Source organism: Hibiscus syriacus, unplaced genomic scaffold (assembly GCF_006381635.1).
Source record: "Hibiscus syriacus cultivar Baekdansim isolate YM2019G1 unplaced genomic scaffold, ASM638163v2 tig00000857_pilon, whole genome shotgun sequence".
In the NCBI taxonomy this organism is placed as follows: domain Eukaryota; kingdom Viridiplantae; phylum Streptophyta; class Magnoliopsida; order Malvales; family Malvaceae; genus Hibiscus; species Hibiscus syriacus.
In genome coordinates, this window is record NW_024061828.1 from 49,112 (window position 1) to 60,056 (window position 10,945).

General features: G+C 37.9%; 1 pseudogene; it reads right to left on the minus strand.

The window, feature by feature from the left end:
- Positions 1-7,795: 7,795 nt before the first annotated feature.
- LOC120115606 lies at positions 7,796-9,613 on the minus strand (annotated as a pseudogene).
- Between the last annotated feature and the right edge of the window lie 1,332 nt (positions 9,614-10,945).

Sequence of the window (10,945 nt, forward strand, 5' to 3'; positions counted from 1 at the left end):
TTGTTACATCTCTCATCTGTCAATCATATTTCCAAGGCACTTGTTTATTATCCAGATATAGGAATGGAGATGGAGGTGTAATAACCACTTTCGGAGCTACCTTTTCAGGCAATCGATTCTTGGGAGTAATGATTAGGGGACAACTAGCATTGTATACCCCTTTAGACGATCCTTCTGAAGCGCAAACTTCCGCTTCCTCTTCTTCAGCAATCTCTTTAAAGAACTCAATTTCTTTACTGTCCATCATGTCTTGTACCAAAGATAGGAAGTCAGGACATTGCTGAATATTATGTCATTCACTGTTATGATACTGACATACTTCTCCACTGTTAAACTGTTCACCCTTCAAATTGGGCTTCAACAATCCTACCTTAACCATATGACACCACACCCAACTCATGGGTTATACCACCTCACTAACCTTTCTTATAATTCTCTTTCTTTTTTCTTCAGTAATTGCGTTAACTCCTTCCCCTACATAGCTTGGCAACGGATTCTGAGCTATATTCGGTTGTTCACTGTCACCAAAGTTGATGACATTCCTCGTTCTCAAAGCTTGGACAACCTTCTTAAACGCAGTACAATTCTCAATGGAATGCCTGGGATTCCCCGCATGGTACTCACGCTGAGCACTAGCATCATACCATTTGGGAAAAAGAGGTTGCATTGGTGTCACGTGATACGGCAAAACCACATGTCGATCATACAAAATCTGAAACAATTCCTTATAAGTCATCGGAATAGGGTCAAATTGAGGCCTCTCTCTCCTCTGGCCCCTTACCCATTATCTATTGTCATTTTGTGTTGATGACCCTACTCCTTGAGGACGAGAAACAGTGATATTATTATAATCATATTGCCTCACGTTTCTGACTTCGTTTTCCTTTTTCCTCGTTGGTGGCCTCTTACTAGACTCTCCCCCTCGAGCTTTCCACTCTTAACCGCCATTTCAATCATTTCTCTCGCCGTAAATACATCAGCAAAACTTCGATAAGGATTACCAATAAGATGCGAGAAAAAAAAGAGCCCTTAAGGTATTGACAAAAAGCATATTTGTTTCCTCCTCTTCCAATGGTGGATAGACTTGCACCGCTACATCTCTCCATCTTTGTGCATATTGTCTAAAACTCTCGTTAGACTTCTTTTTCATTCCTTGCAACATCATCCTGTTGGGCCTAACATCTTTTACATCTTTGTATTGCTCAATAAAGGACTTAGCCAAGTCTTTCCAAGATTTAATATTAGCTCTACTCAGCTCGTTATACCACCGGATTGTCGAACCAGTTAAGCTTTCCTAAAAGCAGTGTATCAACAATTGATCGTCCTCTATGTATCCAGTCATCTTCCTACAAAACATCGTGATATGCGCAGAGGGACACCTGGTACCATCAAACTTCTCAAAGTCAGGAACCTTGAACTTTGGAGGCAAAACCAAATCAGGAACTAAACTTAATTCCTTTGCATCGAATCCATAGACACTGGTATCTTCCTTCATGGCTCTGACTTCTCTTTCTAACTGTTTCCATTTCTCTTCCAGCGGATTATTTTGGTCCTTCTTGGCTTCTTCATCAAGGTCCGGAACTTGATGATATTGATGTTCTTCCTGATACGAACTAGATCTAGGTTGTACGTTAACAAAAACACCGACTGGATTAATATGCACCTTCCCGACATGAGTAGGAGTCACTTGAACGTTCTGAGATTGTTCTGGGGTGATCCCTGGAGGATAAAGTGGGTCCTTAGTTACAGCTCCTGGCACAGGGCTTTTCCCATGTTCCAAATTTCTTCCTTCCAACAGACTCGCAAACTTGGCAAACATCTCCTTCTGGGCATTCATCATATCTTCTTGCATTTTCTTCATATTCTCTTGAAACTCCAGCTGAGTTTTCTCAAGTTGAGCAATTTTATCATCCATGACCTTCTTCCGGGTATTATAGGGATGCTTGAAAGTTCTCAGTATTACTCTGTCACACAGTTCTTTTATTAATGTTGATGTTTATTAATGAATTTGAAATATATGATTATGAATGAATAAAATACGATGCAAAAATTTAAATGCATTAAAAAATCTATATGCAAAATACAGGGTGTTGATCCTGGAACGACTCCTTAGAACAACTCTTTATATTAGAACGACGTTCAATTACAAAGTTGGAACATATCACAAATAAATCTGCATCATCTCTCCTATTTGTTGTACATGTGCTAGCAACTCCATAATCTTCTGGTTTTCTTCAACCTCGGGATCTAGTTCTTCAGTCACATCAACAGCTTCCTCAGATAGAATGACCAAATATTGAGCTATTCCTTGCGCGTGTCCTAGGTAACAAGCAATAAGGTCCTCTCTTTGCTTAACTCTCGCCTGAGCTCGCTCCCATCGAAAACGCCACTGTACATCCCCCACATAAGTAATTATCGATAGCTCACTTGCTCGCCTCTGAAAATCTTGAACCATGGCTTCAAGCTCACTCACTTGTTTTATCAGACTCTCAACCTCCCCATGGCTCGAGCTACCTTCCCTGCTTCGGTATAGTCGTAATGCAGTCTCTAAACAGGAAATCTTCCCCTTCAACTTCTCATCCTGGGCCTGACTCTCTTGTAACCACTACTCTAAATAATCATTTTCTTTCGATAAAATCTTCACTTGGTGCCTGCTTTGTTTGAGCTCTTCTTGACTCTCTCCGGCTACTCTCTTGAGGCTCGCCACTTCTTGCCTCCATTCGACAAATGACTTACTCGAGCGTCTGAGCTTTTACCATTTGCTGATAAGTTGACTGAAGATCGTTAAAGTCTAATCGAAGTTGCTTCTCCACTCTTTCAATTCGATCTGCTCTACTCTTCTGAATGTTAATCTCCAATCCCTTTTGATACACTTCATCTTTTAGCTTCTGCAAAGTCATTCTCCATTGTCTCCGTTCTGCTTCAAAATCGCGCTTAGCTAACTCTAATGGAGATGACACCATTCTCAATTGTTCTTCCACAGACTGAATGTTTTCAGGATTCACCATCGGAATGTTATCATTTACTCGACTGCTTCTCCACTGCTCGTACTCTTAAGATAACTCGAGATCATAAGTGAACAGATTCACACGACGAGTTTGCTTCCATGCCTCAGTAACCCCTTTAACTTTACCCTTATATTGATCTCCTTTGATTACAAAATCTGACCCTACCAAGTCCCATGTGGCTGGACTCCACATCTGTAAAGTATATCCGAAAAGACATTCCACGAAGCTCGCCACAAAATATCACCATCCTTGATATCCTTAAAGATGACCATTCATTTTTCTTCGGTGAAACCCCCAAGCCATTCTTTAGAAAGAAAATCCTTGAAAGACGAAAACTCATCTAGAAACACTCGTCCTGGTGCCCTTTCAACATGTTTGAAATGACTTAGAATCCACACTAGCAACAATGGCGCACACCCTATAAAGCGTCATTCTCCCTCGCGCCTACAAGAACTCAAAGACCGGAACGTCTCAACTAGAATGGCTGGAACAGGATCCACGCGTTTGTCTAATCTTTCAAACAGGTTAACGACTGATATGTCTACATATCCTAACACCTTTGAAAAAATAATGAGCTCATAAATCCCTAAAGCAAACAAGTTAAGCTTCTTTCTCTTATCAAGGTGATGAGAAATTACTTCTTTCAAAGCAACCCAAGAGATGCATTCGCTGTCTCCCTTTTTCTTAATGTTTCTAACTACCCAATCTTCACTCATTCCAGTCATCAATAGTAATTTCTTCTTAAATGAAGGAGTGACTGACAGCTTAGTATATACTCTATCCATTTGGGACATCGGACAACGGACCAAAGCTTGATACTCCTCTATTGTTGGTGTCAGATCCACCCTACCAAATGTGAAACAGCTATAAGCCGGATTCCAGAACTGCGCCAATGCTCTAAACAGATTTCGGTCAATAGGAACATCCAGAAGATAAGGAATATCGTCGTACAACTGATAAAACATCTCCTTATCGACTGCTTCTCATCTTCCCCATACCTCTCTTAGCTCACTAGATCATTCTGACGTACATTGATGTGAGTGTAACCAAATAACCCCGACACGTATCCAGGCATCACATTGTCCCCATTGGTCAATTGGGACTGTTCCGTCCACCTCAGAACATCTGCATTGTCCTCAACCTCTTTCTGAACCATTCGTTCCATATTACTGGCCTTCTATATGGACATCAATCCCAAATTAACACCATGAAATGGTTGGTGCAATGCAAAACACAAAAGAAATAAAACAAAGACAACAAAAGATCGGTTAGTAAACATAAAACAAATAAGTCGGGAAAATAATTTGTTAAAGAATCCTACCTACATGCTGGCTACCCAATCGTGTTTTATCAGATCCTACCCAACATGATATCTACCCCCATGCTTTGTTATTCACAAAAAGAAATCCTAACTGCATGATATCTAATTCGCATGCTTGTTCGAAAAATAAACCTAACCGCATGATATCTAGTTCGCATGCATTTATTCGAAAAACGAAAATAAATGACTCAAAAAAAGCTTTTCCTTGTATACCCTCCTCACGGGATTCTTAAGGCTCGGGGTTGGCTCAATCTAACTTCTGGCTCTATGTTCACTATATGTTGGGTTCGGTTCTAAAGTAATAGGTTCTCGAATTTTCCTTGTCGGTGCCTCCTTGGGCTGCCGAACCCTCAATCCTGACCCATCACAGGCTTTAGGGGATCGAGTTCGATTTCGAGGGAACACACCTATTTATGTCCATACGGAGGTGATTACCATCACGAGAACCATAAGGCGTGAGCTCCAGGAGCGATCCACTATCCCATGCGGAGGTGAAAACCACACGAGGGCATAGTCTCTCACTCCTACTTGAATAGGACGGAGCGGGATTTTAGCTCATGTCATGAAAATGCAGCTGTGCAGTATGTGAGGAAAAGAGAAAAAACACACCATAAAGACACTCAAAATTACCTAAATTCACACAATTAATCTGAAATCATTAGCAAACAAATCAGTACAACTATTTATTAGTTAATCGAATTAAATTAAAAAAATTAAAATACAAACAAAACTTATTAAAAACCAAACAAGGGATCAAAAACCAAATTAATATGAATTTATAATTTTCAATTTCAAAGACAATTAATTAATCGACTATCGGCCTGACTCTCTAAAAAAAATATCCCCAGCAGAGTCGCCAAGCTGTCGAAACGATTTTTTTCTTTAAAAATGAGAAAGCGAGATTTTAAAAACCGCATTAATTCTTAATTATCCTCTTAAAAGCGATGGATCAATTTTTAGGCGTTACTAATGGGATACACTTTTGTTTTAAAATCATTAAAAGCGGACCTCAAATGCATTATGACAACTCACTTAAAATAATTTTAAATTAAAAGTGTATTACCCTTAATCCACTTAAAACAAAATTAAAAATATCATACAACGTGACATATAAAAAATTATATACATTTATATTTTAATTAAAAATCATAAATCATGCATACTAACATATTATGTACACATGTGACCTAAATATAAAAATAAAAAAACATAACATGTCAAACGATAAATTTTAAAAAGTGTATATGTTAAAATAATGACTAAATTTAAATACACATAAAATTAAACCTGCAAATCGAAAATTAAACCAAGGACTTAAATAAGACAACATGCATAAACAAAGAATCTACACCTACATAACTCAACAAAATTGCAACTAAAATTAAAACTGGGAAAATAACTAAATCAAAACAAACATAAAAGATTAAATTCAAAAGAAGTCCTAAAGGTGACTAATTTACAATAAGCATAAATTTGGGGGACTAGAACATAATTTAATCTTCATCTTCAGTTACTAAAAATTAAATTACCCAAAAAAATTATTATAAAACCTAAATAAACCAACCCTACACTAACCTCACGCAAAAACCCAAACTATTTAATATGAATCCTAAACAAATTAAACCTAAACTAAATTAAACATGAATAAATTAAACCTCACGCGTGGAACATGTGCACAATGCCGCTCAACCCTTGAACCACCATCGTTGTTTCTCTTCTACTCTCTCATCCTTCTCATTCTCACCCCTGAACCGAGCCTAAACCCTTTTGAAAACAAAGAACCAATGTTCTCAATCGTTCCTCCTCCCATTTTCTCTTCAAACGGCGCTGCCAATAGACTCCAATGGTGAAGACACAGACGACCGGTAAACTCCCTACTCCCTCGTTTTGTCTTCAAACCTGAAATGAACCCTAGAGAGTCCCCCAAATAAACCTCTAATCGTCTTACTACGCTTCAGTTCCCAGATTTTTAAATATGAATGCAACTCCGATGAAAGCTACCCTAAGTTTACGGGAGACCAACTCTCTAATTCCTCTCCAATGCTTGACCCCGAAGACCAAAGACAAAACCATACACCATACACTTAAGGTAAAACGACCCTCTTCCTCTCTTCTACTTTATTCTACTGTTCATTATTCTAATTTCAGACCTAGTTAGTTTTATAACACTAACCCTAATCTCTATTTCCATTAATTAAACCCCAAGCGACTAAAATGGAACCACCAAGACTCTATCGTCATCCACAACTAAGGTAATTTTCTAATTCCTTTTTCTGTTATTTTTTATGCTTTGAAAGAAAAACAACAAGCCACATATAAAATTGCTATATATTTCGAAAAATAAAGAAAGTAACAAAAGTAACATGCTTTTTAATTGCTTATATTGCTTTCGAGAGAGATAGGGAAGACCCCTGTTACACCGCTTGATCTTTGAAAATGGAAATGTTTACACTATTTCCGTTTTCTATTAGTTCTGGTGTGTAAATAAAAAAAGAAGAAAAATCTGATCTTTGTTCTCTGTTTCTTGTGTGTATTCCCCCTTACTTTTTCTGTGTGTTTTTGTTGTTGTTGTTGTATCTCTTTCTCCCTTTTTTGCGTATGTCCCTATTTCTGGTGGTTAATTGTTGATATCCCCCTTTTTCTCATTCTTAATCAATAAAAACTGACACTCACTCCATTTACTGTTTTTTTTAAAACTCCTGATAACCATTTTTCAGTTTTCCAGGACTACTGGAATCTTGGATGATAACAATGTTAGGTCATTAGGCTTGAACTGGGCCTTCAACGGGTTGGGTTCTTCTTTAGGCCTGCCCTTGCTTCGGGTCTGCTCCGACTTAGTCCTGGATAAAAACGAGCATCTACAATTATATTTTAAAAATTATTAAAAAGAAATAAAGCAACCCCTCCCCCTTCCCCGACCTTTATGCCTTCTCGATTTCATTGTTTGAAAAAAAAATCAACTTTCACTCTCAACTCCCCCTCCCCTCCCCTTCCCTTCCCTTCCCTTCCCTTCCCTTCCTTCCTTCCTTCCTTCCTTCCCTCCTCCCCCAACCTTTCATTTTTTGAAATAAAAAAAATGCGATTGGAAATTGGAATCACGATTGGAATAACGCTTATAGTGTCCCATGATCGGCGTAATATCCACTGTTACCCGTTAAATTGCGGGCGCCACATACCGCTATTGGTGTGAATCCGTTACCCATCGCAAAAATCATGAAAATCGGTTTCGAACGGCGGCGCTACCGCAATATCACGGCCGCTATCACGTTTTCGGTCCGCAATTTGAAACCCTGGTTGAGAGAGGGGTGTGAAACCACCGTGTCGATCATCGCTAGAACCGATTCAACGAGGCGTGGTGGTTGTCGAACGAGCATAGTCTCGAGAGTATTTGTAGTCTACCAATAATCCATATAAAGAAGATTTGTAATGAAAACATAACAAACAAATTCCACATGGATTCCCAGTTTGGCAGCAAATGAGATTACCTATACATCAACGGTGTAGAACACTTTCGTCATTCCCTTCTTAGTTCGAATTCGAGGGACCTGAAAAACATAAGCAGAACATATCAATGGAAGCTTTAAATAGAAGTATCCATCAGATATTTGAACTAAGTTTATGAGCATATGATTCTTCAGATATATGAAAAAACTAATCATACAACTGCCGGACATATACCTATATCCGGCACTCACTAAATTACGATTTATACTGTTAACACGTATCGTCGGGCATGAGTAAGATGATTCATAGGAGTGCATAAAAAGGGTATGTTCTTATTGGGATGCCATTAAATGATTCCAAATATCATTTTTTTCAAGTGATAATTGATGATATATATACCTTCATACTTATGATCACTGAAATATCGGAAACATGGGTGCCGCCACAAGGACAACCAGGGTTGTCTCCTAACTTAATTATACGAGGATTGCTGCCCTGGAAGAGACTCGAAAACAAGGCTATCATTAGCAACAACAAAGTATCAGATTCTGAATTCTATCTGGATTTCAGTCATTGCATCGAGTGCCTGACTCTACCGATCCCCTGAGCTTTAAAACTACTATTTACATGTGACAACGGCATAAAACATCCTTACCTGGGTAATGTAATCTGGAAGAGAACCGTCACAAAGCTCAGCAGATTCTTCATATGGTAACACTGCTGAATAAACCTGAAAGAAACCGGGATGATGTTTACCGTGGCAATTAATTCACAAGTATTGGTTGATCGAAAGCTTACCCGTCCGGAAAATGGTAGCTTTTTCCCGGATCCAAATGCCCCAAACCAACATTCCTCATGCAAACATCAAGCAAATGCGCAGCTGAGTGCAGCCTGCTCAACAACAGTAGTTGTAAGGTTAAATAAATAGCAAATAGATGGCCAAGAAAATTATCAAAAGCAATTGGAGGAGCTTAAACAGTAAGACAACGAGAAACAATGGAGCTTTGGCCTATGGCAACTGAACAGAGAAAAGGATCTTAAACCAGCAAATCACAAGAAATTCATAATAATTATAGAAACTTTTTATACTGAAAATGCAATCTAAATCAATGAAGAAAATTCCCTCCAAAACAATTACCTAGAATTAAGCCTCCGCCTTGACTCATCCCCTTGCAAAATCACTTCTTTCCCTTTCATTAGCTCCAATTCATTTTCCAAGGTGGAATCCTCAGGAGCATCATAATGAAACACCTACGAACCAAAGATTATACAAGGGAACTTATAATCAATGACGCACACAAGATTTTAAATTTATACAATTTTAGCAAAAACATATATAAAGAAAATTTCTATCTTATACGAGAATTTAAAATTTTTGGGAGCGATCCCCTGCCCTTGTTCCATCCTACTTACAACTCCATCTTTTGATCGAACGTCTTGCACGCTAAATCTGAGGATGGGATTTGTGACACAAACGAATCCAGTGTCAGAAGGTTGACCACCACCTTTGGGATGAAAGATTGTGCTATCTAAAATCAAAGCTTTCCTTCCATCTTCACCCTGAAAAAGTGAAAATCCATATTAAAAAATTAGGCAAAACCATGAATTTTTTTTAATCAATGATTTGAATATGGAAAAAAAGGAAACCCGGAGAGGAAATGGGATAAAGGAGCGACCTTGAAGTAGTGAACAAGTGTGGCTTTGGATTGAAGTTCGAACATTTGATCATAGTATTCAAGCTTTGTTGGGGTCGTTACTTCCATGGCAGCACCCTTCGCTGTCTTTCCCGCTGAGTCAAACTCGTTTAATGTCTGTCTTGAACTCCCAAAATGAGGGCTAACATTTTGATATTGGGTAAATTACACCGTTTTCCACTCAACTATACTCTCTCTCCTATTTTCCTCACCTAACTTTCGAATTTTCTAATTTACTCACTAAACTTTACAAATTGAATTATTTTGCTCATTCTCCCGTTATCTCTCTAACATTTTGATAACATGGTATTTTTATTTATTTATTAATATAAAATAATTAATAAAATAATAAAGAAGCTGAAGATGGCCATATGCTACTTTCGACCACCGTCGACCACTGTCGACTACCGTAGATGGTGGTCGTTTGGTCTTAAATTTTATGGGTCGCCCCGCCTCAACATCGTGAGTCCGAATCAAACCTCCATTTTATAAGAACTTACTTCTAAGTCTACGAATTTGAGATTGAAAGTGAGGAAGCCGAAAAGTTTCAGTATAGATTCACGGGTTTTGAGGCATTTTCCTGTGAAACAACTACCATATTCGAATTCAGGAGTCGAAATGAACCGGATGAAAATGGCGTGGATGCTAGCGGCGGCAACCAGTTGCAAAGTAGAAAGAAAATGGAAGGAAGAAAAAATAAAAAAAATAAAGAAATGAAGAAGAAGAAAAGATTTTATAATAGATTCGAAACGATATCGTTTTGGTGTATATTTGAGTTTTTCAAATGACATTGTTTTTATGCTTATGCTATTTCTTGTGTCATGTCATAACACCGTTGTAGACCCCAGATTTTTATTCTCATCCCAGTGACCCAACTCATCTAAGCTTGAACAACTTGCATTCAAAATGTCGCTGTCCCATAGCATTAATGCTTGTTTCCTACCAATGCCTACAAATGCATGTGAGATATAATCCAAAGTATGATCACATTGTAAATTGTTATTTTTTTATATAAAAGCTATGTAAGAAAATAGCTATAAAAAGCCGAATGAAAATGTAATATGAGGAGGTTGATTACTCTCGATTTTCAAAGGAAAATAAAAATAAAATATAGGAAATTTTTCGGCAATCAAAACAGAACCGAATCTAAGATATTTTCAGTTTGTATTTCAGTTTCTTTAGCTTATTTGTTCAATTCGAATGCAACTAATAACAAAAATTAGTTTATAATTTTGTTAGTTGTTAAAGTAAATTCCATGAGTTCTAAAAGAAAAAAATAATAAAAATAGAGATAGTGAGTTAAGTTATTTTATTTTGGTGTTCATCGAAGTGAGGTTTCACCGTCGTCGGATCTAGAGTCGAATGGCAGGTGTGGTTCTCGGGTTCACAGAAGGCTCGAACGCCATGATGCTCTGTGTGCGGCGTGAAAAAAAAATGTTAGGGTTATGTTGAGCAGAATGAAAAATGAAGGGAAAGGG